Raw genomic sequence first — 24,814 nt, forward strand, 5'->3', positions numbered from 1 at the left:
AACAAAAGAGATGTTTGAAGGGTGAGGGAGAGGGATGTGGAGGGACAACATATGGAATTGGATACAGCTGCTGAAAAGGGAAAAGGAAATGGGTTGCAGAAACAAAAGAAAACATAGAGTGGGACCCTGAAGCAAAAGCCAGTCAACCGCCAGGCCAGGGCCAGGGCTGTTGGCTGTACTACTGACAAGGTGGGGTGAGCAACAACAGAAAAGGGCTGCATTCTACAGCGGTCCCTGCCCCTGAGGTTAAAGGAGCAAATTATGGGCAGGAGTAGGTTATAAAACCATTACACAGCCTGGTTCCCCTTGCTCTGACCAGAAGCCTCTGTGCCATTATAGTGGGGACCCCTGTGCTTTGCACAGTGGATGGCTGCAGAAGGTCCTTGTGCTCCACAAGATAAGCAAAGGGCAGTTGCCCACCATGAGTTATTCTACCTCGGACAGATGGGGCTCTCCATCTCAGGATCTGTTGCTCTTTCTGCTCTTCCTGGGGCACCAGGGGACCTAGGATTATGGTGTGGGGTCCCTTCTGCCAGGCCATCTTTTCCAGACACCATTCTGAAAGGCAGTGGTTGATCCACACAGAGCTCACTCAAAGTCCCCAAGCAACCACGGGATGCAACCAGCACATGTTCAATCCTTTAGCTGAAGATTTTAGAGGACTATTTCTGCAGACCTGAACTTCAGGGGGTGGACAGGCACTCCTGCTACATATATGGGACTTGGCTTTCAAAATACCCATCCAAGCCTTTCAGAAAAGGACTGAAGGCCTCTAGGAGCAGGGAAGTCCAGGTCCATACTCCCCACTGCAAGCAGGCTAATGATTAAGCCCCATAGTGGCCTGGTCTGAGAGACCAGCGAGGGGACACAGTGAAAACAGCAGGCAACACTGATTCAGGAATGTCAAAAGGCTTCTTTGCATCCTGCTCAAGTACTGTGGGAGTGGGACTTTGGCCTCAGCTGGGGCCCTGCTGCCAAAAGCAAGTTCTGCTGCTGCCTGACAGCTCATCTTTGGGGAAGGCCTTGCCCAGCCTTGCCCTGTGCCTCTTCCAGGCAGGCAAATAGGTCCCGTTTTTCCTCTTCAGGTATTCAGTCAGGGCCCGGAGCTGCTGAACTGCCTGTTGGAGATGGGCAATTGTTTCCTAGTTTTCAGGGGCTCCAGGGAGCTTTTGGTAATTCTCACACAGAGTGGAGTTTGTAGTTGCACTTCAGGGCCTGCCCCACAGCTCCAAAAGGACTAAACTGTCAGGGACTAAAGCATTGGTGGTCTGACCTAGTGATTAAACACTTGGAGGATATGGGCAGTCCAAAGTGGTTTCTTAGGAACTGGGGGTACAGAGGGGTCTGGCACTGGAACCGGGAGCTGCAGTCAAGATGGAACGGGGCTAAACGCTGCAGCCAGAGACATGGTACTCCTTCTACCAGGATACATGCAGATTAGTCCAGTTAGTAGGAATCCTGCCTAATCCCCAGCATAATGTTTTCCTGCATCCATCTTGCACAGTGATCCATGTGTGTGAGCCAAGGCCGAGGTACGTCTCACTACCCTCCAGCTAGCTTCTGGGCTCACCCTAGATCATGATACTGGGGGCCACAGAAGCTTCCCTTTCCAGAGATGAGGTAGTGAGGTGCGCTGGACTGCATCGAAATAAGAGCTCTGTCCAGTCAGCTGCTTCATTGCTTTTGTCCCGCACCTTCAGGAGGTCATCAAGTCTTCCTCAGGGTCCAAGACATTTACATTCATCCAGGGCCCCTGGCTACCATTCTGATGGCAGGACTTAGGAGGCAGCCTTGTTTCAAGTTAGTACAGTCTGCCTTGTGCTCTTGTGGGGTGCTGGACACACGCTGGAGTAAGCATGTGTTGTTTTGCTTTTGGCATGCGACAATAAGGCATCAGGCTGAAGATGCGTCACCTGCTTCTTTTCTCAACTGGGCAAGGATAATTAAGGGAACTGTGACTGTACCTAAGTCTTCGTCCAAGCCTGCAAAAGAAGTCCTGATCCCTGAAGGGCTGCAGGCTCATCTCTTCACAGCCTGACAAGTCCCAAGGTTTGGGGAACAGGTGGTTGGCCCACTGCTGGAGAGAAGAGCAGTGCCATGGGACTCTGGTCTGTTGTTACAAAGGCACCTGGGCTGGCTGTCCATCTTCCACTGCCTTAGTCGAGCAACAGCTGACAGTTCTTTGGTAAATCTGTTCACAGAAGTTTCAAACTTCCAGAAGGCTGCTGACTTCCCAGGTCTCTTCACCCAGCTTGCCAAGCCTTTTCTGGGTCTCTCACTTCAGAACTGCAGCTTGAAGTCGGGCCTGAAGCTGTGGAGAGAGAGACAAGTGTGTCAGTAGAATCAAGATTGTAGTTAAAGCCTTATGAATGCAAAAGATGAAGGAACTTTATGCCCATGAAGCTAAATAAGCTACAAGTTTTAGTGCCCACCGTAAGTGGGACTCACTTCACTGGCGATGGACAGAAGCTGTCAAGTCTGTTCTGTACCCAAGATCTGAATCATCCCAGCTTGCAGGGCGATGCCCAGGCTTTCAGTACAGGAACAATACACATGCAAGTGCCAGTTCAGATCTGAAGTTCCCTAAACATAGGATTTCTGTTTTGGTCATCATAGCACCAGTATAGGTGCATATTTTAGATTCAATACATTATAGTAGATATATTAACATATTACAGAAAACATCAAATCTTTCTTCAAAGAGTGCATGTATACCTCCCCCCACGCCCTCAATAAAGATAGAGAGAAACAAAGCATCAGGTGTTTGTACAGTTTTGCACATGAACCAAAACTAGCTGCTCCTGGACAACTAACTGAATGTTTTACTGTTTTTAGTCTGGGCCAAATCAACCAGCCCTTCTGCTCCAGGTCAGCAAGGCAGCACACCAGGAGAATGGAGGGCCCTGTACTGGTATCACAGGGCAGGGCTGTTCCAAACAGCACTATGAGGAAAGGCCATTTTGCTACAGCAAGTGCTTTGCTTGTTCTCAGTCTCTTGAACTGGTCTGGGGAGCTCAGTGCAGCGATTCTCCACCAGGGAGCTAGCATCCTGGGGTGCCTTGAGAGCCTTTCACAGGCGTCACAGGGGACCTCACCAGGTCACACTGTTAAAAGTGCAAACATGACTCATGAGATAAACCCAGAGATTTCAAACAGGAGCACACAATAGCAAAAACATCCTTACTTCTTGCAGTCTTTCATAGGGCTTTGCAACAGAAAGCCGGCTTTATTGTTTTTCCAAACTTGAAAAACAGTATTAAAAAAGCTGACATTTACTGAGACGTACCTCGTGTCTGAAGAGGTGGAGAATCACAGTTCTGGCATCTCAGGGGCAGCAGTTACAATTTTGGGGGCACCAAAATGAAGAATGGTGAAGTATGATCCACATAAGTTCAGGAGGCGCAGCGAATCCTGCTGCATCCCCATCGTGTCCTTTGTCTCATTCGCATTCAAATATTGGCCGCCTCCTACACAGGGAACACGCAGGTTCATTTGGCGGTAGGGCTGATTCTACTGACTTCGCTAGAAAACCGTCGCCCCATCCACTCGTCTGCCCCATTCCCCGAGATCGAAGACCAGGGATGAGAACGTGTTGGGTGAAAATTTAGCAGGGTCCAGGATTCCAGAGCTGCCCCCGGCTGCCTGCAACCCCCGTATCTCGCATGCAGGGCCAGCCACCTTTACAGCGTGTGGAGACAGTATAAAATAGGAGGAATTCGAGCAGGTATTTCAGGGCACCTTATAAAGTACACTTCTGATTTAAAAAGAGCTGCTGGGTACATGGTTTCACTGGGCCCCAGGGGCAGTTGTAAGATTTGTAAAGGTGGCAGGGGAGGGGGAGGAGGGGCAGTTAAGCTGTGTGGTGCATCATTCAATAACACAGTGAATATTTTTCCACCAATGATAAAGGAACTAGATGCCTTACAAATTCAGTTTCTAATCCAAGCAGAGAAAGAAATCTAGACCTTGGGGGGTCACTGCCACGTCCAGGGGGGGCAGGGGCACATAATGCTAGGGAGGTATAGCTGTTACCTTCCCACCCCAGCCTGGCTGCAGACAGAGCTGCTGCTCCCAGCACTCCCACATGGGCATCCCTCAGACCCTCTGCAGGGCCCCCAGTGCCTCTCTCTGCCCCGATACGCTGCCCCTGCCCCTGCCCCTGCCATCTCAAGTGCCCCTTTCTTCCACCCACCAGCCCCTCACATCCCTCCAAGTCCTGCCCTGCCTCCTCACTAGCCTATAAATCCACTGCTTCCTGCATAGATGCACCCCCTCATGCCCCAGCTCTCCTGACTCCTCACTGCCCACCCCCCTCCCCTGGGCCCATCCCAGCACCTCCAAGCATTCAAACCTCACTGCGGCTCCTCACATGTCCAGCCTCCTTCCTTCCCCACAACCCCTTTTCTTCCCAACTTTTCATCCGCCCAGACTCCGGCTGCACCCCGGCCCCCAGCCACCCCCACACCTCCCTGCACCTGCAGTGCTCCAACATGGGGGTCCTCGCCAAAAACCCCGTGGAACTTGTGAAGGCCCCCACCCCCAGACCCTTTCCCTCTGGGACACTGACCATGGGGCACGTAGGAACAGGGCTCCAGCTGCTTCCCCCCAACCGCACCTCCTCCTCACGCCAGGCCAACTGGCCTCTGCCTTCCACAGACAGAGACTAAGATATGGAGCATCTCTATTTGGGGAATCAAATCCACGCACCCACCTCTGCTCAAAATACCACCTTTCCCTTCTATATTGCAGGTGGAGGGGGTGGGTCGGGAGCAGGTGTGCGTCTGGTGGGGTGTGCGGGAAGGTGCAGGGGGGGTTAGGGTTAGTGGTGTGCAGGGCCCTGGATCTTCACTCCTGGCACAGCGCAGCCCACAATCTTGCCCACACGTGGCAGCAGCAATCTGCCCCCTGGACCCACAGCGCACAGTCCTGTGCCCCTGCAGCGAGTGGCACCAGCACCCCCGTGCTCCCGTCCCTTCCTCCAGCTGAAGCCCCTGCCCCAGCCGCGGGCCCTCACCTACATTCCCACTCGTGGGCAGGGAGAAGCTGCGTGGTACCAGGAAGGAGCCCCATTGAGGAAGAGGCTTCTTGTTCCTGCAGCTGCCTGGCTCCAGGCTGGGGCTGGTCAACCCAGGCTGGGGGGCCGAGGCTGAATTACGGAAAGCACAGAATATAGCAGGTTTTGTTTGGTTTTCCAGGGCTGATAGACGGTTCTCCTTCTCCACATGTATTTTCGAGCCCTAATCTTGCTGACCTTAATCCAGCCTTGCAAAGCGATCAGGAACATTTTCCAGTGCAGGGTAAAAGATTCAGTCTCTCACCCTCATCTTCACATTGAATCCACACAACCCAAAGGTAGTAGGACAAAGAGGTAGGCAGGGTTTTGCAAGGATGCATGAGCATGAGTGAGCAAAACCCCAGGGGCTTGCTGCCCAGTCAAAGCAAAGCAAAGCAAGCAAAAAAGGTATGGGGGGCAGGGTGGAGGGGGAGTTCGTGAGGAAATGGCTGCCCACTTGTAGTGCGCAGGTTTGTTATTACCCTGAAATAGAATAGTTTTTTGATAGCATACTGTTAGGCTAACAATAATTTGGATTATTAAGAAGTATTAGCTTTACAGCTGAATACAAGGCATGACCTGTGGCCTAGCAGTGCAGCTGACCACAAGGCAGAATGATAGCTAAGCCTTTGCTTGTGTCAAGTAATCATTTTAACTGTATTAAGAATTTTCTGAGTTAAAAAGTGGATCTGTGTCTGTGCTGAAAAATCAGCTACAGCAAGAAGCAAGATAAGACAGGGAAGCCATTGTTCTGGGTGCAGTGGTTGTGTCCTTGAGAAGTATCTACTACTGTGTAAGGTTTTGCTAACATAATGTTACTGTTACTTAACATTTAGCTTTTAAAAAGTGCTAGTTCAACTTAATAGAAATATGCTGTTACAAAGATTTGTAAAGCACTGCCCAAGTAATGCTTTTGTTAACCCTGTAAGTCTTGCCTTATTGTAATAAGTACAAAAGATCGCCTCACCCTTGAGGGGGGGCCATTTTGCCTTTTGCTGGTTTTATGGTCTTTGCTCGAGCAAATAAACAGCTGTCTTTCTTTACCTGCGTTGTCTGTCTATCAAATTACAGCTAGACAACAAACCTTAGGGAGGTTTCTCCCACCACACACCCAACTCAGTTTTAAGCACTCAAGCTCAGTGGGCTTCTGAGTTTGGCTGCTTTCTAGCTAATCATGCAGCTGAACCTAACCACACAAAAGGAGGCTTGGTCTTCCTTCCAGTCTCTAAGAAGACACAGACCCAAGCACCCTGGACAATGAAAGCAAGAGCAGGCTGTGGCCAGCTGAAACAATCCCTCACCTCCCTTAGAAAGCAGGTGCTGCCCAAGGGCTCTACCAGCTGCACTTGCAAATGGTGGCAGTGCTGGGTAGGGCCACCACCCCACATGTGTGCTGGCCCTTGCTGCCAGGGGTTGCCACTCTGCCTTGAGCACTCAACCACCTACCCCAGCCCAAGTAGTAAGTGCTGGTTAGAGAACCTGCGCAGGAGTTGCTGCACCTCTGATACAGGGCAGCACTGCTCTAGACACTGGAGAGCACTATTGGGGAATGCTGCTCTGACCATCCCCACTGGGTCATCACCACCAGGACTTGGCCCTACTCCACTACTGGCCCTCCTCAGCCTGTCTGTGAAACCACAGTCCTTTTGGACCCTGACCACCTTCAACAGCAAGCGCACAGAATTTCAGCTCATTTAGCTGTCACAACCCAAAGCTGTGATTTTTGTTTTGTGTGTGCTTTGGCACTGCTAAATTATTTTCCCACCAAATTTGCAACTTTCTTTGCAGTGTGCATTTCTTCTTTGCATCTGAGAAATGCTCGTTGAAAAGAATTCCCGCCATTTGTTTTAGAATTCGAGCCACATTATTGGTTTGTGTTAAATTATGCACACGTGGCGGCTAGTGATTGGCTTGCTAGCCGTATGAGAAGCTTGGGTGGTTTCTGTCCAAGTTGGAGAGAAAGAAAGAGAGAGAATTTGTTGTTTTGTGTGAAGATCTCTAAATACTGTGGATCCTTTTGGACCCAATGCATTTCTTAAAAGGCAACAGGGGTTTGATCAGCCTCTGGCCTCTCCCCGTTGTTGATTGATTCCTAGATGTACCCCTCCCTGCATGCAAAGGAGACGGATCCACGGAGCTTTGACACATCTGTAGGAGATACCGAGCTTGTTGTAGTCCTTGAACGAGCATTTAAGGGGAGCTGTGCCTGGAAAACTGTCCAGCCTACACTGTGACCATCTTTGGTGTAAGTAAACAATCTTAAATCAACCACTAAGTGTCTGTGACTAATTCTAGCTTGCTGCCTGTTTTCTCTGATCCCGTGTGCCCGGGCTGCTGGCCACAGCCTGCGTGCACAAAAGGGCCCTGGATTGCTCCTGGCCTGCACATTAGCAACAGGAAGTATCAGGTTTAGCCCTGGACCCACTACAGGGATTTTTATTGACTTAAAAAGACCACCCAGGAAGTGACTCTTGTCTGGGATCTCTCCTCTTTCTCCCACTTACATCGCAGCTTCCTATAAAAACGAAGGGTTACCCCATTGCAGACCTGGCACTGCTTAGAGGAGGGCTGACCCATCAGTGACCTTTGTCTAACTTTGTGTTACCAACTGGTGTGTGCCTACAGGTGTCACTGATTTGGCAGAGAAGGCCAGTGGACACACAACTTGATCCACCTGCCCTTTACAATAGCCTGTTTTAGACCTCAAACAGTAAACCCAAGGCCACAAACAGTGAGAAAAGGTGTGAGAAGCCCCCTCCTGAAACATGCATACTAATGAGGGTGCAGATTAGGAATACTCTTAGTTACCCTTCTAGCACATAACCAGAGTCAAGCATGGAAAACATGAGTAGAGTGACCCTCACATAGTCAGGTAAAAAGAGGTCATTTGTATAAGCAGTTTCTGTGGACAATGCTGAATGCATGTTGTAAGTAAAACCTCAGGAAAGTCTCTTGCTGTTCACTCCTGCCCCCTATTTTCAGGGAACAAAAAAGGGACTCTTCAATGGATATGCCAGATATACTGATTTTTTTTCACTTTGGGCCTTACTGCTTGTATTACAGTTTCAACTTTTAACACGTTACAGAGGATTAGTACATTATTGGGAGAACTTTTAATAAAGAATCTATTAGAAATGACATGAGCTCCAAAAAGGCTAATGGGTTACTGTGCTAGTAACGATTTAAAAACAATTCCATCTAACGTGCTTATAAATTCTTAGATAAGATGCTGCTTCTGCCTGTGACATGCTGATAAACGAAGTGTTCATAAACCAGCTATAGAAAACCATCATAATGAGCAAGCAAACGGTCCAGGCTGCAGAATTTGTGCTGTACCTGGTTAAACTGTGCTTTAGTGACTGCTGTTGTTCAAGGATCACCTCAGCTACACCATGTCATGAGATTAAAGTTGTTAAAAAGATAGTTCTTGGTGGCAGTGCATGTGCACTAGAAGACACATTTATTGTCTCAGAAAACTGAAGGCCTTTTTCTATATGGAAATAGCAATTTGTCATCTCCATGTTCTTGCTGGAAAATCTAAAAACACTTCCTTTTGTACAGCACAAACATCTGGCACATAAAGGAAAAGGTCCTTTGCTTTGCCTTTGTTGCCATAACTGAAAGATCCCCACTGAGTGGAAGCCTCTTGTTGAAAAGAGTTGGGAGCCCATTGCTTTGATCCAGAAGGTTTACAGTGACTGCCCTGACTTTAATTGTGTTCAGCTGTGGTAGATAACCACAGCCTTGTATTGGCCAGCTGTAGGAACTGCTAACAAATGTTCTTGGGTGTGAGTGGGACACTAGCCTAAGGGAGACACTCGAGCAGTAGCAGAAGGGGACCAGATGAGCTGCGCCTTTGAAATTTCTAATTTGTACAGGAGGAATCTTGGGAGTATACCTATTCCTTCTGCCAGTTTGGATTGAGGGTCCTAGCCCCTTGTGCTGTGGAGTAGGTGGTCAGGAAATGTGTTTGAATTACCAGCTCATTTAAGGTGTGCCATGAGACTACAGCAGGTCATTAGTCAATCTGTAATGTGTGTGACATTAGCCAGAAGTAAATTAGAGGCCAAATAACCCCTAATGAATGAGTGTGACTCAAATTTCCCAGTGAAAATACACTGAGCACATAGTATTGGACTTCCAATAATGAGCAAGAAGTATTACTGCAATTCTCCAAAGGGACCATGTGAGTTAAGAGGTGCAGACAGCCTGAATTGGTGATGAGGTGCAGGTGGAGAGGATCAGGCCCCTGGGTGGCCCTGCAGGTGGAAACAGTGAAGGGGCTAGCTGAGAGAGCATAAGGGAGGTGGTTGGGGTGGCTTTAATAGCTAGGAAGGAGAAAGGGCTGGGCTTGTGTTATGACGGGAAGAGCCCTGCTTTTGCTTGTTAAAGCTGAAGGATTGGGCTTTGGTTTTTTGTTTGTTTTGTTTTGTCTTTGTTTGAGGAAGGCTTGGAATGGGTGATGTGTTAAGAAGCTGGAAAGTCCTTTGACTATTTGAAATATGAAAATCAACTTCCTCCTTACTCACTTTTATATTGCTCCACATAACCTGCCAATAGGTGACTGAGAATCGGGTCTTGCACCACAGCAGCAACAGTACCAGAAAGCAAAAAGGTCCTGGGCCAATGTGAAACCCAAATAGTCTCTTAGCTTTTCCTGCTTTTGAACTAGGATAAAGTCTGTGGGTGGGTATGAGGGAGATGGGTGCATTGGTAGTAATGGCTATGTAGGAGTTCAAATTGTTTGTAAGGTATGTAAAGGGAAGCTTATGATAGATGCTATGTTGCTATATATGTGGAGAGGAAGAAATGTATTTTTCCAAGAAACTCAAACTGGGCCCATTGCCTTCTCCCTTGGAGGAGCCCCTAATTATCATGCCCATGTCTGGAGCTGCATGCTATCTTGCCAATGTGTCCACACCGTCTGCCCCTGAATGCAGATCTAGGATCTGGGGTTGTCTGGGGACTCGCCCTGTATGGTCTCACACATCCATAGTCTTTCCCCACCCACCATGCCCACACCCCGTACAACTTCCTGCACACCCCCCACACAACCACTTCCCAACCAAGCCCCATACACACCTCCTTGCCCCCCACATGCCGTATAGAAGGGAAAGGTGGTATTTTGAGCTATAATGCAAACGCTGCCTGGCAGAGGTGGATGGGTGGATTTGATTCTCCCAGTAGGGATGCTGCTTGTCGGATACATTTGGGATACCAGAGATAGCTTAGTCTCTGTCTGTGGAGCACAGAAGCCAGTTGGCCTAGTGTAAGGAGGAGGGGGGATGTGTGGGGGGAGGGGGAAGTCCTGTCCCCACATGCCTCATGGTCAGGGTCTCTGAAGGAAAGGGTTCGGGAGAGTTGTTTGTTTGTTTGTTTGTTTGTTTTTTTCTAGAGAAGGGACTTGCAAGGCCATGAGCATCTGCAGGATGAGGGTTGGTCACTAGCATGAGGGGACTTTGGGGGGCAGGAGGCCCCATAGGGAGGAAGGATTGGGGCACTGCAGGTATAGGGAGGTGTGCAGGTGCTGGGGGGTGAGGTTGGGAGGCAGGAGAAGACTTTGGGTGGATGAAAAGGGGTTGTGGGCAGGGGGGCAGCCAGGGGATATGAGGAGCTACAATGAGGTTTGAATGCTTGGGAGGGCTCAGTGAGCTGGGGGTGGGCAGTGAGGAGTCGGGAGAGCTGGGATATGGTGGGATGCATATGTGCAGGATATAGTGGATTTATGGGATGGAGAGAAGGCAGGGCAGGACTTGGAGGAGTGAGAGGGGATGGTGGGTGGAAGAGGCAAGGGGCACTGCAGGTGGCAGGGCAGTGCAGAAAGGGCAGAGGGAGGCATTTTGGGGCCCTGCAGAGGGTCTCAGGGATGTGTATGTGGGAGTGTAGAGAGCTGCTCCATCTGTGGCCAGGCTGCGTTGGACCCATAGCATATTAGCAAGGCTTTTAGTTTCTTTATCATTTGTAGAAACAGTCATTGTGTTATGGAGCGACGTGGCAGCCCCTCCTCCCCCTCCCCTGCCACCTTTCCAGATCTTACAACTGCCCCTGGGGCCCAGTGAAACCAAGTACCTAGCAGCTCTTTTCAAAGGAGAGGTGTATTTCATAAGGTGCCCTGAAATACCTGCCTTGAATTCCTCTCCTTCTATACTGTTCACAGCATATTTTGCTTTAAAATGTACATTGTCATGAAATGAAAGTGCGACGTGCTGCCAAGTGTGTAAACGGCAACACCACTAAAGTGGTGCAAAAGGGCAATTAAGTCACTTTTTTGAAGGCTAGTTTTGGCATGTGTACAAGCATCCTAGAGCACTGCATTTATTGTCCAGGAGTAGGTAGTTTGGTACATGTGCAAAATCTTGTGAAAACACGTAATGCTTTTTCTCTATGGCAGGGGAGGACTATACATGTACTCCTTGTAGAAAGATACAATTTTCTGTAACATATTAATAATATATGTACTATAACGTATTGATTGTAAAACACGTGTACACACATACCCATAGTGGTGCTACAGTGAGCCCAAAACAGAAATCCTGTGTCTGGGCAACGTCCATCTGCATCTGAACTTTGCATCTGTATTGTTCATGTATTGAAAGCCTGGGCATTGCTCTGCTGGTTGGGATGATTCAGATCTTGGATACAAAACAGACTTGACTGCTTCTGGCCATGGCCAGTGAAGTGAGTCCCAGTTTGTGGCCACTAAAACCTGTAGTATATTTAGCTTCATAGGCATAAGGTTCCTTTGCTTCATGCATTCATAAGGCTGTAACAACCACCTTAACGCTACTGACACACTTGTCTCTTTTTCTCTCTTTCCATCTCCAGCAGTTCAGGCCTGACCTCAAGCTGCGAGGCTAAAGTGAGAGTTGCAGAATAGGCTTTTGAAGCTGGGTGAAGAGACCTGGGAAGTCTGTAGTCTGCTGGAAGTTGGAAACTTCATGGAACAGACTGACCAAAGAATTGTCAGCTGTTGCTTAACTAAGGCAGTGGAAGATGGACAGCCATCCCAGGTGCCTTTGTAACAAGAGACCAGAGTCGCATGCAACTGCTCTTCTCTCCAGCAGTGGGCCAGCCACCTGTTCCCCAAACCTTGGGACTTGTCAGGCTGTGAAGAGATGAGCCTGCAGCCCTTCAGGGATCAGGACTTCTTTTGCAGGCTTGGACAAAGACTTAAGGTACAGTCATGGCTCCCATAATTGCCACCCCTCAGTTGAGAAAAGGAGCAGGTGACCTGTTCAGTCTGATGCCTTATTGTTACATGCCAAAGCAAGAGAACACATGCTTGTTGCAGTGCATGTCCAGCAACCCACAAGTGCACAACAAATTCTCACTTGCACCAACTGGGGAAACTTGGGAGGGAGGTAGCACGCACTGGCAGCAGCTGGCTTAGAATCTGGGAAGTTCTCGAACTTTCCCTTGTAGTCTGTGCCCTGTGTTTAGAGACAGCTTGTTCCAGTACCATCGCAAAGGCTGTGACCTGTTTTTATTGACATTGCTTGGTTTCCCTGGAACCTCTTGGAACTGAAGCAAAGCAGTTCTTGTATGGATTGTGAAGGTGTCAGTTAGGTGGGGTTTTCACCTTTCTGTGCAAGATGCAGAACCTTTCCTTCCAGAACTGTATCTTTCCCCACACCATCGTGGAACGCTGCTGCTGCTGTTGCTTGCACCTATTGTGTGTTCTTCTCGCCTCTGACTTATGGTCCATGCTGACAAAGCTGCTAGAATTATGGAAAAGAAAAAAGCTTTGTTCCAAGGAACTGGACACGTGGGTAGATATATTTTCCTCTAACAGATGCATCTGGTTAGATCAGTTGCTGTTACTAAGGCTTTAAAGCCAAAGGCATGATGCTGTGTATTGGGATGGTCTACTTAAGTATGCCATCATTTAGGCCATTTGCTCTATTTGCTTTGGCTTAGTTGGATGAGTTGATTTATTCCTTTCCTTGACTGATGAAACAATGGTAATATCTGTAAGGCTCACTTGGTCTCCTAGAAACAGTCTGGACGCCTCCTGCTTGAGCCATGCTATTGTAGTATGGCATAAGAATTGCAAATGGCCATGATGGGCCTGAAGGGAGGATTACCATATGGGGTTAGCAAGAACACCTTATCACTTGGAGACCAACTGGCTAATTATATAAAAATAGGTGGTGGGGCACTACAGCTGTTGCCTTCAGCTCCTATTAACATGTTCCAAGAGACAACTCCTTGTTCCTTGTCTAGCGCATTACTGTTGGCCGCAACCAAGAGACTTCCTTCTTTTTTTTCCAGGCTATGGCTTGGTAGTGTGTAGATTATGCTGCTCTAGATCAGCATAAGCCCATAGTATCCCCAATACCAACTTGTGCAAGGTCCACTGTCTGCACCTGTCATTGTGTGGCTCCAGTTACTGACCACAGCTCTGGCCTGCACATCAGCAACCAGCTCTGGGATCCAGAAACTAGACTGTTCAGTCTTCCCTAAGGCAGTGAGATCTGGTGGGTCCCAGGTTATCTTGCACAGTCCCTGCAGGAGAGACTGCCTACTATGGTGGTGTCCTCAATGGTGAAGGCTGCTGCCTGTCAATGTGATCTACAGACCTGCCTCAGGGACCCTTGCTGCCAGTTACCCTCAAGCTGTCTGCCAAGCTAAGCTTATTGCTGGAAGAGGTGGAGGTTAGAGCAGGACATGGACTACAGCTCCAGACCAAGACCGCACTGAGTCCAGCTAACGAAGTGGGACCCAGACGGCCTTGTGCTGATGTCTCTGGCCACCTGATGGAAGTTCTGGCTGCATGGCCAAGTCCTGGAAGAAGGTAATGACCTGGCTCATCCACAAAAACAGTGAGCCTGACCATCTGCATCCCTGAAGGGCCCATCACCCTTTGCTCCACCATTTTTAAATGTAAACAATATGCTGGGCCACAACACAGCTCAGATCATGGACTGGGCAGTGAATGGGTGGATTGTAGCCTGAACCAGAAAGCTTTCATGTCCAGCGAGGGCTGTTGAATGCACCTTGGCTGCTGATGACCCACGACAGCACCCAGACAGCAAGGTGTCCACGTGGAGGTCAGTGCAGGCCTCTGGCTCAGTGCCTTAGCCATGAGTCTTCCAGGAGCTGGGATATCAGGCCAGATTTCCACACATGGTCCCCAAGGCCTACAACAACTACACTGTCACTTCCTGATCATAATGGTGAAATGCTGTTCCGAACTTGAAATGAGGCTGCCTCCCAAGTCCCACCATTGGAGGCTTACCAAGGGCCCAGGACCAAAAGCTAAACCTCCTGGCTTCTGAGGGTGACTTGATGAACTCCTGCAGGTGCTGGACAACAGCTGTGAGGCAGCTGACTGAACAGAGCTTTTGTTCCCCTCCAGTCCAAGGTGCCCATATACATCATCACCTCTGGAAAGAGAAACTTATGGCCCCCAGTAACAGGATCCCGGGTGAGCCCATGAGATACATGAAGGGTAGTGAGGCTTACCTCAGCCTTGGCTCAGACATGGATCACTGTGCAAATGAATGTGGGAGAACATCATGCTAGGGACCAGTTAGGATGCCTACCAATTGGACTAATCTGTGGGTACCCTGGAAGAAGATGCAGGGAGTACCTTGTCTCTGGCTGCAGCTTTTGGCCCTGTTCCATCTTGACAGCGGCTTCCAGTTCCAGTACCGACCCCCTGATACCCCCAGTCCCTAGGAAACCACTTTGGACTGCCCTCCATGCTTCAAGTATCCAATCATTAGGCCAGACCACCAATGCCTCGGTCCCAACCTTTTACCTGGACCAGTCTTTTTGGAGCTGTGGGGCAGGACCCAAAGTAGAAATACAAACTCCGTTCTGCCCGAGAATCCCTGCAAGCCCTCCAACCCCTTGAATCCCAAGAAATGATGGCCCATCTCCAGCAGGCAGTTCAGCAGCTCCAGGCACTGTTTGAACAGCTAGAGGGGAAAACCAGAGCTGTTGGACTGCCTGGAAGGGGCACAGGCTAAAGCTGGAGCCTGGCAAATGCTGAGCAAAACCATCCCCAAGAGATGAAGCAACAATCGAGCCTTGGCTGGGGCCCTGCTGTCAGAAGACTGCTGCTGCTACCACAAGTCCCACTCCCAGTGCACTTGAGCCAGATCCAAAGAAGTGTTTTGGGATTCCTGGATCAGTGTTGCCTGCTCTTTCCACTGTGCCCCATCATCTGTTCCACAGACCAGGCCAAGATGGGACTAATGGTTGGCCTGCTTGCAGGGAGAAGTCCTGACCTGGGCTTCCTTGCTCCTCGAGGGCTTCAGTCTTTCAAATTGTCCATCCAAGCCTTACAGGGAAGAAGTCCCATAGGCACCTGCCCACCCCTTGCAGTTCATCTCTGCCAAAATAGCCCCCTAAAATCTTCAGCATGGCAGCCAGCTAAAGCCCACAGTGGCTCACGTCAGTGGTAGGCCCCTGGCCTCAAGTGGAATGAGGTGATTGAAGTTGTGGCAATTCTGCCAGAGGCTTAGTGAGGAGCTGAAGGATGAACTTGTTCCTGTTGAGTCCCCTGCTTGCTTGGGGCCCTTGACTGAGCTCTTTGTGGATCTACCACTGCCTTCCAGAGGAGTGTGTGGAAAAGATGGCCATGAGAGGGGACCCCACACCACAATCCCAGGTCTCCTGGTGCCCCAGGAAGATCTACTGCTCTAGAAATCCAGGGAACTGTATCTGTGGGAGACCTAGAAGAACCAGCTGTGAGCTTTGGGCCTCTGCTAGTCTTGTGGAGCACAAGGACCTTGCCCATGCCATCTGGTTAGCAGTACAGCTGTCAGTCCTTGTGGGCTTGGGTGCTATGGACAACTTAATGGACAAGTGTTTCTGCAAAGAGAGGTGCCTCCTAGTGAGGCACAGGGTGAACCCCATTACAATGGAGTAGTCCATTGTGGGCATCCCACTCAACTTGGATCCAGTAACTTTGGACATTTGTTTTGGCTGCATGGGGTGCTTACCTGTACTGTATCAGTCTTGGGCCCTCTGTTCCTGTCCCTTTTGGGGGTAGAGCAGGAGCTCTAGTCTGTCTGACACTGGCAGACAAGGGAGAACCAGGTGCTGGAGCAATGCTAAATGAGGCTTCCTTAACTGCCATCACCATGACTGGCTTGTGCTCCTGCCCGTGTCTATATCTGCATACAACAACTTGGATCTGTCACCCAGCCAGTGCAGCCCCTTGATGCCAAGTGTGGGTTTCATCCCTACTTCCCCACAGCCCTGTCCAACATCTCCACCCCTGTAGTCACAGAACTGGGAACCCACTTGCAATGAATACATGATGACGTGAAGCACCACCACTAGCCTGCCAAGAAGGTCTAGTTTTAGGCTACAAACAGTGCTCGGGGCGGGGGGGGTGCTCCACGTCCATTGTAGGAGTAAAGAATCGCTCTCTTCCTAATACCTGAAAGCCACCCCTCAACTCTGTCAAACAAGGTCTTGGGTATCTAGGACTCTATGCCATCTCTGCAGTCACCAACATGGTGTCCTTCTGCTTGTAGCTATCTGATGTTCTGCGTGCCCACCCTGTCTTCTACATCTCCCTGGCAAAGCTATGCACAAAGACAACCTATTCCTGGCAGTCCCCAAACCATCCTCTTTGGCTGGGGGCATAAGGAATTCCAACTCAAAAAATCACCATTGACAACCAAAAGTTAGGGAGGAAATGGTATTAATGTGTTTGACTGGCAAGGTTATGGACTGGCAGACTATTTCTAGCAACCTGCAGAAAATGTATGAGCCTTCTGTCAGAGCCACCCAAAGAAGGCTAGCCCAAAAGCCCCCACTTCTAGCACAATGCCTGCATATACTGTAAGGAGGCCAGATCAGGGCCCTGGACTTGCAGGTTCTCAATCTGATCTTATCTCCTGAGCAGGTGGCATCTCAGCAAGGTCAGAGCAGAAGCCTGGTCCCACCTGGGCTCAATGAGGCCATCCAGGCAGTCAAGCTCCTGAAGCCACTTCCTAGTCTAACAGAAGCCAGACCAGAAACGGTAGGCCTCTGCTGGCTTTTGTCATACTCTCAGTGGTTCCTGGCCCATCCCTGTGGATGGCATTTTTAAAGGGTTGATTTGAAAGGGAGAGAGTGAAGACAAGGGTGGAGAGTGGCACAGGAGTGGTCATGCTTTTATTTGTATTTTAGATGGTGCCCAAGATGTTTTACCCTTGGGCTTTATTGACCACTTCATGCTAAAAGGGGTGGTGGGTATGGAGAAATGTTGTGTAATGATGGGTCTTCTGGAAATACAAATATGTGGTTGGAGGAGTGTAGGGGCTGTAGAGAGCTCTTGTAAGGGGTGGCGGGCACTGTAAATCTGTGTTAGGAATATGTGGGAATGGTGGCACATAGTGCTGATGTCTCAGCAGTATGTGCATAGTGCTGAAGGAAAGGAACTGAGCAGTTTGTCATGAGAGCGGGTGGTAGAGGATGAGGTCAAGGAGGGAGAGCTTGAGGTGAAGTTGTGCTCCAGTGCCTCTTAATGCCTGTGGAGTGGGGCAGGGCATTCGGGACTGACCTGGATGTCATCAAGAGGGCTACAGGAAAGGCTTGGTTTGTTTTATTCATGTCCCATGAACAGAGGGCTGGTCTTGCTACTGTTGGATAGCCGGAAGGACTTGGCTGTTAAAAGGGTGCAGCAGTACACTAGACTGCTGAGGGAAGTTGTGGAGCCTTCATCACTGGGGGTGTTGAAAAAGAGGTCAGGTAAACATTGATCAGGAATGATCTAGGAGTAACTGTGCCTATGTTTTACTCTGCTTGTGTCTCATGAGGCAACCAGTGAAGCCCAGAAGCATGAGGCTGGGAAAGACTCTTTTCTTTGTCCTTTGCTGTGTGTTGTGGTAGGCATATTCCTTCCTCAGGAGCGCTGAGCGACTGTCACCAAGGCTGGAGACTGCCAATACTCCTTCCTCAAGTAAAACCTGTAGGTTCCTGGCTAGAGGGACTTGCCCCTTTGCTCAGGGTCAAGCTGGTCACCCAGTTTGAGGTCAGGAAGAAGTTTTACCCCTTGGTCAGATGGGTACAGATTGTGGGGATGAGTGTCTTCTTGTAGCAGGGGCATGGACCTCTTCCTTGTGTGCCATTCAGCATCTTTTAACAACCCTTGCAGAAGGAGGACATGGGTTACTATTGCCACAGGCGAAGCAAAAGGACATCTTGGGGTCGTATGATTTGTGGGTGTGTGACAATGCCATTGGTTTAGTTCTAGTAGTAATATGGTACCGTGGATAGAGATGACCCTGCCTTGGGCAGGGGCTGGACTAGAGGACCTCTTGTGGTCCCTGCCAGCTCTGTCTTTCCCTCTTTTGAGGAAGAAGTGGTACCCTGATCAGAATGCCCCTGTGGAGAAGGGGATGATCTGTGGAAGCCATGCAAAGATTTCACCATGGGATGTTGAGAGGAGGGATGTGGGCATGGTAATGCAGCCATCTTAATGGTGATCCCTACTGTGCCTTCAGGTTATTCCTGCTGCCTCGCTATTCGCTGCTCTTTGCCTTAATGCTCTTTCTAATGACATGCCCCGTGACTTGTTTCTTGCTAGAGGATGTTTTGATCTTCATGTAGGCTGTACAGCACGCTTTCTGCCTTCTATTTTTTTATTAAGGAAATATTAAATATTTCTTTATCTCTCCACACCGCCTCCTTTTGTCAATATCTCACAATAAACAATATCATACGTGAATCAATAATGCATGACACAACCATGGGAACTTCCTGTCTCCTTTCTCCATCACAATTTCTTCACAATTGGATCACCAGATCCTCCTCTTACATAATCATCAATGCAATCCATGACAATACCTTTTGCTCTCTCATACAGGTTCTTGGGACACTTTCAACATTTATAATGCATCCTCACATTTTACACAATCTTTCTCTGTGGTCTCGTATTTCCCTTCTTTTTATTTGCCTTTACCACATTTTCCACACGTCTTTATTTATAGCATACACAACTCGTTTTTGTTTCAGTATTACTGTTTTCCTCACTTGGTTTTCACCTTCCCTGATTCCCGACGCATTTCCTTTCCCTACTTCCTGATGCTTTTTCTTTCCCTCCTCTCTATCCCTTCTTTTCTTTCCCTACCCTTACCCTATCCCGGCCGGCTGGAATAATTCCTGCCACCGAACGCCTTGCCATGCCCTACTCCCTTTGCCCTTTTCTCCCTTTCCCTTCATGTAGTCTTTAATCTCATAATAACCCAGCTGTACGCATTCCCTTTGTGTAAAGCATACCCCCTTCCCTATCAACAAGCACCTCACTTTCCATAATGCCACCCTCATCCCCATCAAAATCACCCGCACTTCCCATTGCCTTGTTTCACTGGTCCATACACTGCGGTCTCATAGGACACCCCCTGTGCCCACCCTATTGCCCTTAGAAACTTCCCTACTCTTCCCCATACCCTTCTTGCAGACGTGCACTCCCAAAAACCATTTTCTTCCTTTGTACAGAACTCCCCCGGGCTTTCTGCCGATCTCACCAGCCTCCATCGGTGTAGTACTTCTCTGACTGATAGCACCCGCCTAACTATACACCACGCTATTTCCATGTGAAACCCTTTCCACCTTGTGTCTTCTATTCCCATCCACACCTCTCTCACCTGTTCCCATGCCAAATTCCCCACATCCGTTAATCCATCTTCCTCCCTAATTGCATTGAAAATTACCCTCGCCTTTTGTAATCCTTCCATCCCGTTTTACCAAACCCTTTGCCCTGACAAATGCCGCCAGCCTATCCGTGTGCTGTGATGGTTTCCCTGCCCACACGCCTGTCCACCTTTCTCCAAATATCCCCCATTCCCTCAAAACTCTACCTCCCCAGTACTTTACCCATTTCCCCACTATTCCTTCCCCTCTCCGTGCCTCCCTGTCTAATGCTGCCACCCTGTGCCCATATATGAACGTTTCCACCTCTGGAAAACCCCATCCCCCTAGCTCCCCCGCTTTATAAAGCTCCCTACGTGCTACCCTCTCTCCCTTACTTCCCCAGAAACACACACACAATTCCCTTTGTATCCTCCTCGCTTGCCTCCACGATGGAGGGTATACCCACCCTATGAACAGCAGGATCGGTAAGATCACAGACTTGATTAGCTTTACCTTCCCTGTCTTAGACAAACCTCTCCCTCCCCATATTCCCAGCACCTTTTTTCCTCATCCTATCCTATGCTTCTGAAGGACTAGCACGTCCTTTATCTTTTAGTACCCTCTTAATCTCCTCCCATTTACCTCCATCTCGGCAAATTTCTCATGTTCCACAATATGAAATGCATTCCCCTGTCTTACTCCCCCAGTGTCCTCCTCCCTCCCCCCTCATACCTCCATTTCTTCTCAACCCCCACCCTCCACATCCCTGTTGCTTAAGCCTAGCTTACAATAGCTGACGGGCTATTAGAAAAGCTGCCCCCACCCCGACTCTCCTCCTGATTTCACTTACACCATTTGTCAGTCTTGCTTCTTCCCCTATATCTTTTCCCTTCTCACTCCTCTTCTCTTGTTCTTCCCGTTTTTGCTTTGGTATCCCCACTTTCACTCTTTGGATGGTTGCATGATTTTTCCAGCAAAGCCTTTCCCTGCCCAACAGAATTTCCAAATAGTTACTTACACCAATTAACCCCATGCCCCTTGCACTTCCTGTCACTTTTTTCTCCTGCCTCCCTCTCCTCTACTGTGGCTGTCCATTGCTCTACAACAATTTCTACAGTTGATGTAGCCAGCTTCTCTACTTCCTCAAATAAATTCATCTTTGTCCTGAGCTCTAATACTCTCCCAGCCATCTTCCTTCCCATACTGAATGTTTCCATCCTCTGAAGGGATACCAGGGACTTGCTGTCCCCTTCCATCTTCTCTCCCTCCCGTTCTGACACTTCCTTCCTTATGAGTGGGGGCACTCTTCAAAATTTGTGCCCCTCCTCCCAACATGTTTTTGCACATTACTTCAGCCTTGCATACCCCTGCCCTATACCCCATCCCACAGCATCAGCAACTTGTTGTCCATTGACAATATGTTTCAATGGGCCCTGGTCCATTATATTTACTACGTCACCTTGGTTGACCAAAATAATAGATATATTCCCTATGGGGACCCAAACAGAAGCTGGAAGGAAGATGTTTGATTCCTCAATGATCTCTCGCCATTCCAGATCTCTGTGAACCGGTCCATATTTTGTTCTTATTGAAAGCTCTGTCCACCCAAAGGACTCTCTTTTTCCTTTAGCCTCCAGACAATGTTGGATGTCCTCCAGTTCAATTACATCATTGATCGTTCTTAAAACAGCCCTCTTTCATGGGAGTCTGCTCTGGCTTGAAAGCGCAGTTCTGTTAATTGTCTCTTCCATGCTAATTCCTCTGCATGCCTCTCCCAAAAGACACTATATGCCTTCCTTTCCCTAAAACGTTCTGTCCCAGATGCAGTAATTTTCATGTGCCACCAGGATGCTTACAGGCTTTCTTTTATTAATAAGGTAACGAATTTAAAATGCCCAACCTCAACCAAACTTTCCACCTTGCAACACAAAACCCAACAAAACCATCTCCAGATTTAGAAGCATCTACAACCCTTTATCATTCAGCCACAGATACGTTGCACAACCTGGTTCCATGTCACCTTACACATTGGTAAATCATATACCCAACATGTTAAAGATTTCTGTTATCTGTAACACATTTAACAAAAGTGTGTATGTATGTATTTACAACTGGCTTAACTTCATCCCCACTGCTTCACCTCTTACACATCCCTTATCATAATTGTCATCCCTCGACACCACACTTGCCACCCCCCCGCCCCCAATCTTCTTATCCAATCCCCTGTAGGGGCAAACTATTCTTCCCAATTCACATTTTGCCATACTCACTGCTTCAGTTGCCCTTCCTTTCCCATATATCCCCATGCCTAATAATACCCCAGCTGCAAACATTCCTTAACCATAAAAACAACCCCTTACTTGCTAATAAATGCCACCTTTTACCTACTATCCCCTTCCAAACCTCTCACCTATGCCCTTGATCGATCCCCTACATCCATCACCTTGTCACTTCCCCCTGCTTATTACTTTAAATACTGGTTTTGCACTGTCCCAACCTTCTGTGCCTAGCTTCTTTAGTCCCTCTGCCCTTTATAAAAAAAACAAAACAAAACCCCATCCTAGCATAATGTATCATTTCTTTTTCTTTCTCCTTCAGCCTGTAAATCCATCCATCTCATTGCCAACAACTGTAACCCCTACACAACTGCTCTCCCCAGTCTCAACAATTTCCCCAATAACCCCTCTCCCTTTTTCACTTCCCTTAGTCACAGCCACCACATGCACTTACAGAAAAAGCTCTATTTTGAGTAACCCCAGCCCCCCAATTCACCAGTTTTACAAATCTCCCCCTTGCCATCCTCTCCCCTCCCCCCACGCAAAAAAATGCCAACTTCTCTTTAAAATGTATTGCACTTGCAACCATGAAGGAGGGTGAACCCTCCCCGTAAACAAAATAATAGGCAGCAGCACCTGCTTGCCCAATTCCACCTTCCCCCACCCCCAAAATAATCCCCTTGTACCCCACAATCCCACCACCTTCTGTATCCATGCCCCCAACTCCTCCCACACCCTCTTCCTTTTCCCCTTCATCTCAAAATGTACCCCCAACCCTTTTTTTAAATGATTCCCCAGCACCTGTAACCCATGTCTCTCAATGCCTCCCTGTCACTCCCTACATGTCCCAAGACTCTCTCCACTGACCTTCTACCCCAAACTACTATAGTGACATCATCCATATACAACAAATCTTCACTTCTTCTTCCACCCCCTTCTTCCCCTATCCCTTCTAATGCACTGAGCCACTGGCTTCATTCCACAAATAACCACCCCTGACCCCAATTCAATTATCCTTCCTTCCCCCTTACCCAGCTCCATAGATGTGCGCGTCTCCCATTGATTCTTTCATATCACTTTCACACTCATTCTCAGATTCCACCTCCTCCCTCCCCTTCCCCGCTTTCCCCATTTTTGCTCTATTTGTGTATGAGGTCTGGCAATCCCAAGGGATATATCCCTCCTCCTTGCACATGATGCATGTTATTTTTGTTAGACAAGTATTAGCCTTTTTCCCCACACCCGAAGCAAACAGTCCTAGAACAAAAAAACCTCAAGTGCCCCCTCGCTTACTACGTAGTTTGGGCTGTCCAAAATAACCCTGGGGTGACCCAAAAGAAATTACTGAAGGAAGGTGATAAATCCCATCCATGTCTCACCTGTGCATGTAAAATTACCTATGCCTTCCATGACCCCATCCAAATCCTATAACTATTGAATACCAGGGTTTGGACTCCATCTTTGCTGGGAGTTCCCATGATGAGCTTGCTGGTCTTGACCTACCCTGGGGTTCCCACCACCTCTTGCTCCCATGGCCTGCTCCCCTCAGGTACCTGACCTTTTCAAAGCACTGCAGTCCTGTGGGTCTCTGCTCCATTGATCACCCTCATGTCTGGCCTGGATCTTGCTCTGCTGTCTTCTCCTGTTCTGCCATCCTCCTGGGTCCCTCTTGGGCAAGCCAGGAAACAGCTGGGTTTCACCCCGGCTGCCCTGATATGAGCCTTCAAGACTAGCTGCCCAGGGCCAGAGGTGGATCAGGGCCAGGGGCCGAGGGGGCCTGATGAGTGAGGTCAGGTCAGAGAGGACCAGGGCTGAGGGTAAGATGGGCCCTGGCCCACCAAGATGAGGCCTGGCCATGGCAGGGCCTGAAGGCTCTCTGGATGGGGCTGTGGTTGGGTGGCAGTCCCACAGTGCCTGGTTCCCCTGCAGGAAAGCCACAGTCAGTCAGTGGCCCTGTGGGTGGCATTGCAGGTGTGTGGTGGGGTGGGGCATTGTAGGGCACAGTTGCATTTCTGGGGCGAGGCTTCCTGGCAGGCAGGCAACCAGTGAGGTGCTGCCTGTTCCTTCATTCCTGCCAGTCACATGCCTACTTGCTCTTGGGGTTGGCTATTTGTGTATTGGCTTGGCTTTCCCCCCCTTGCTCCTCTTGCTTTGGCTGGTGCTGGTGATTTCTAATGCTCAACGAAGGCAGCGTCTTGTCTTAGGCGGCTTTCCTGGAGAGGCTGGGGGGTAGGGAGGCAGGCTGCTGTACTTGTTGGCAACAGGGGCTGCCCCAGCCTGCCATCTGCCAGACTGGCAGGGAGGTGAGTGTGCACCCATGCATTGGCCTAAGCCCCTTCCAGCCTCCCTGTGAACTGGCTGGCCCCAATTTGCATAGGGCCTGACCCACCTCCCCACCCCCAGCGGTCACCCAGGAGTAGTGACTCAGGCCCCAGGCCCAGGCCTGTGCTGCTCTTGGATCTGAGTGGGGAGTTCCCCTAGTAGGGGAGCAGGCATCTGGCTCAGCAGCACTGCAATACTAGGCTGATACCTGGAGTGGTTGAAGCAAACCTGGAGGCCCTCTCCCTGTGCCAAGAATGCTTTTAATGCATCAGTGTTCCCATCAAGGATGTTATCAGCAATTAAACTGATAAGAACAGATTTGAATTTTATTAGTGGATGTTAAGAGTTATGAACCAAAAAGATGACAAAGCCAGTAAGGAAATATAGACCGCCTGAGGGAGGGACTAACAAAAGAGGGTTGGGGGATGAGGAGGGGAATTCAACTAGGTTTCAAAAAATATGATGTTATCCAACTAAGCCAGGGGGTGGGGAAAGGGGAGGCAGGGGGGTTGCAACACCAAGACAGAGGAGAGATGCACACAAATCAGTACAACGGTCTGTAATGGAGAGAGTAGGCTGAAGACCG

The 24,814-nt window shown here is 49.2% G+C and overlaps 1 long non-coding RNA gene and 1 other non-coding gene across 3 annotated transcripts; one reads left to right on the forward strand and one right to left on the reverse strand.

The window, feature by feature from the left end:
* The first annotated feature begins 6,994 nt into the window (after positions 1-6,994).
* Positions 6,995-18,676, forward strand: LOC132249661 (uncharacterized). Of its 2 annotated transcripts, none has more exons than XR_009461182.1 (2): positions 6,995-7,298; positions 11,879-18,676. It is a non-coding gene; the product is annotated as an uncharacterized LOC132249661 (long non-coding RNA). The 2 variants fall into 2 exon arrangements; XR_009461183.1 differs by having other exon boundaries at positions 11,882-18,676.
* A 5,715-nt stretch (positions 18,677-24,391) lies between these two features.
* LOC132247942 (U2 spliceosomal RNA) lies at positions 24,392-24,578 on the reverse strand. The gene has a single exon (XR_009459328.1). It is a non-coding gene; the product is annotated as a U2 spliceosomal RNA (small nuclear RNA).
* Positions 24,579-24,814: the final 236 nt, after the last annotated feature.

Source organism: Alligator mississippiensis, chromosome 1 (assembly GCF_030867095.1).
Source record: "Alligator mississippiensis isolate rAllMis1 chromosome 1, rAllMis1, whole genome shotgun sequence".
Taxonomy (NCBI): Eukaryota; Metazoa; Chordata; order Crocodylia; family Alligatoridae; genus Alligator; species Alligator mississippiensis.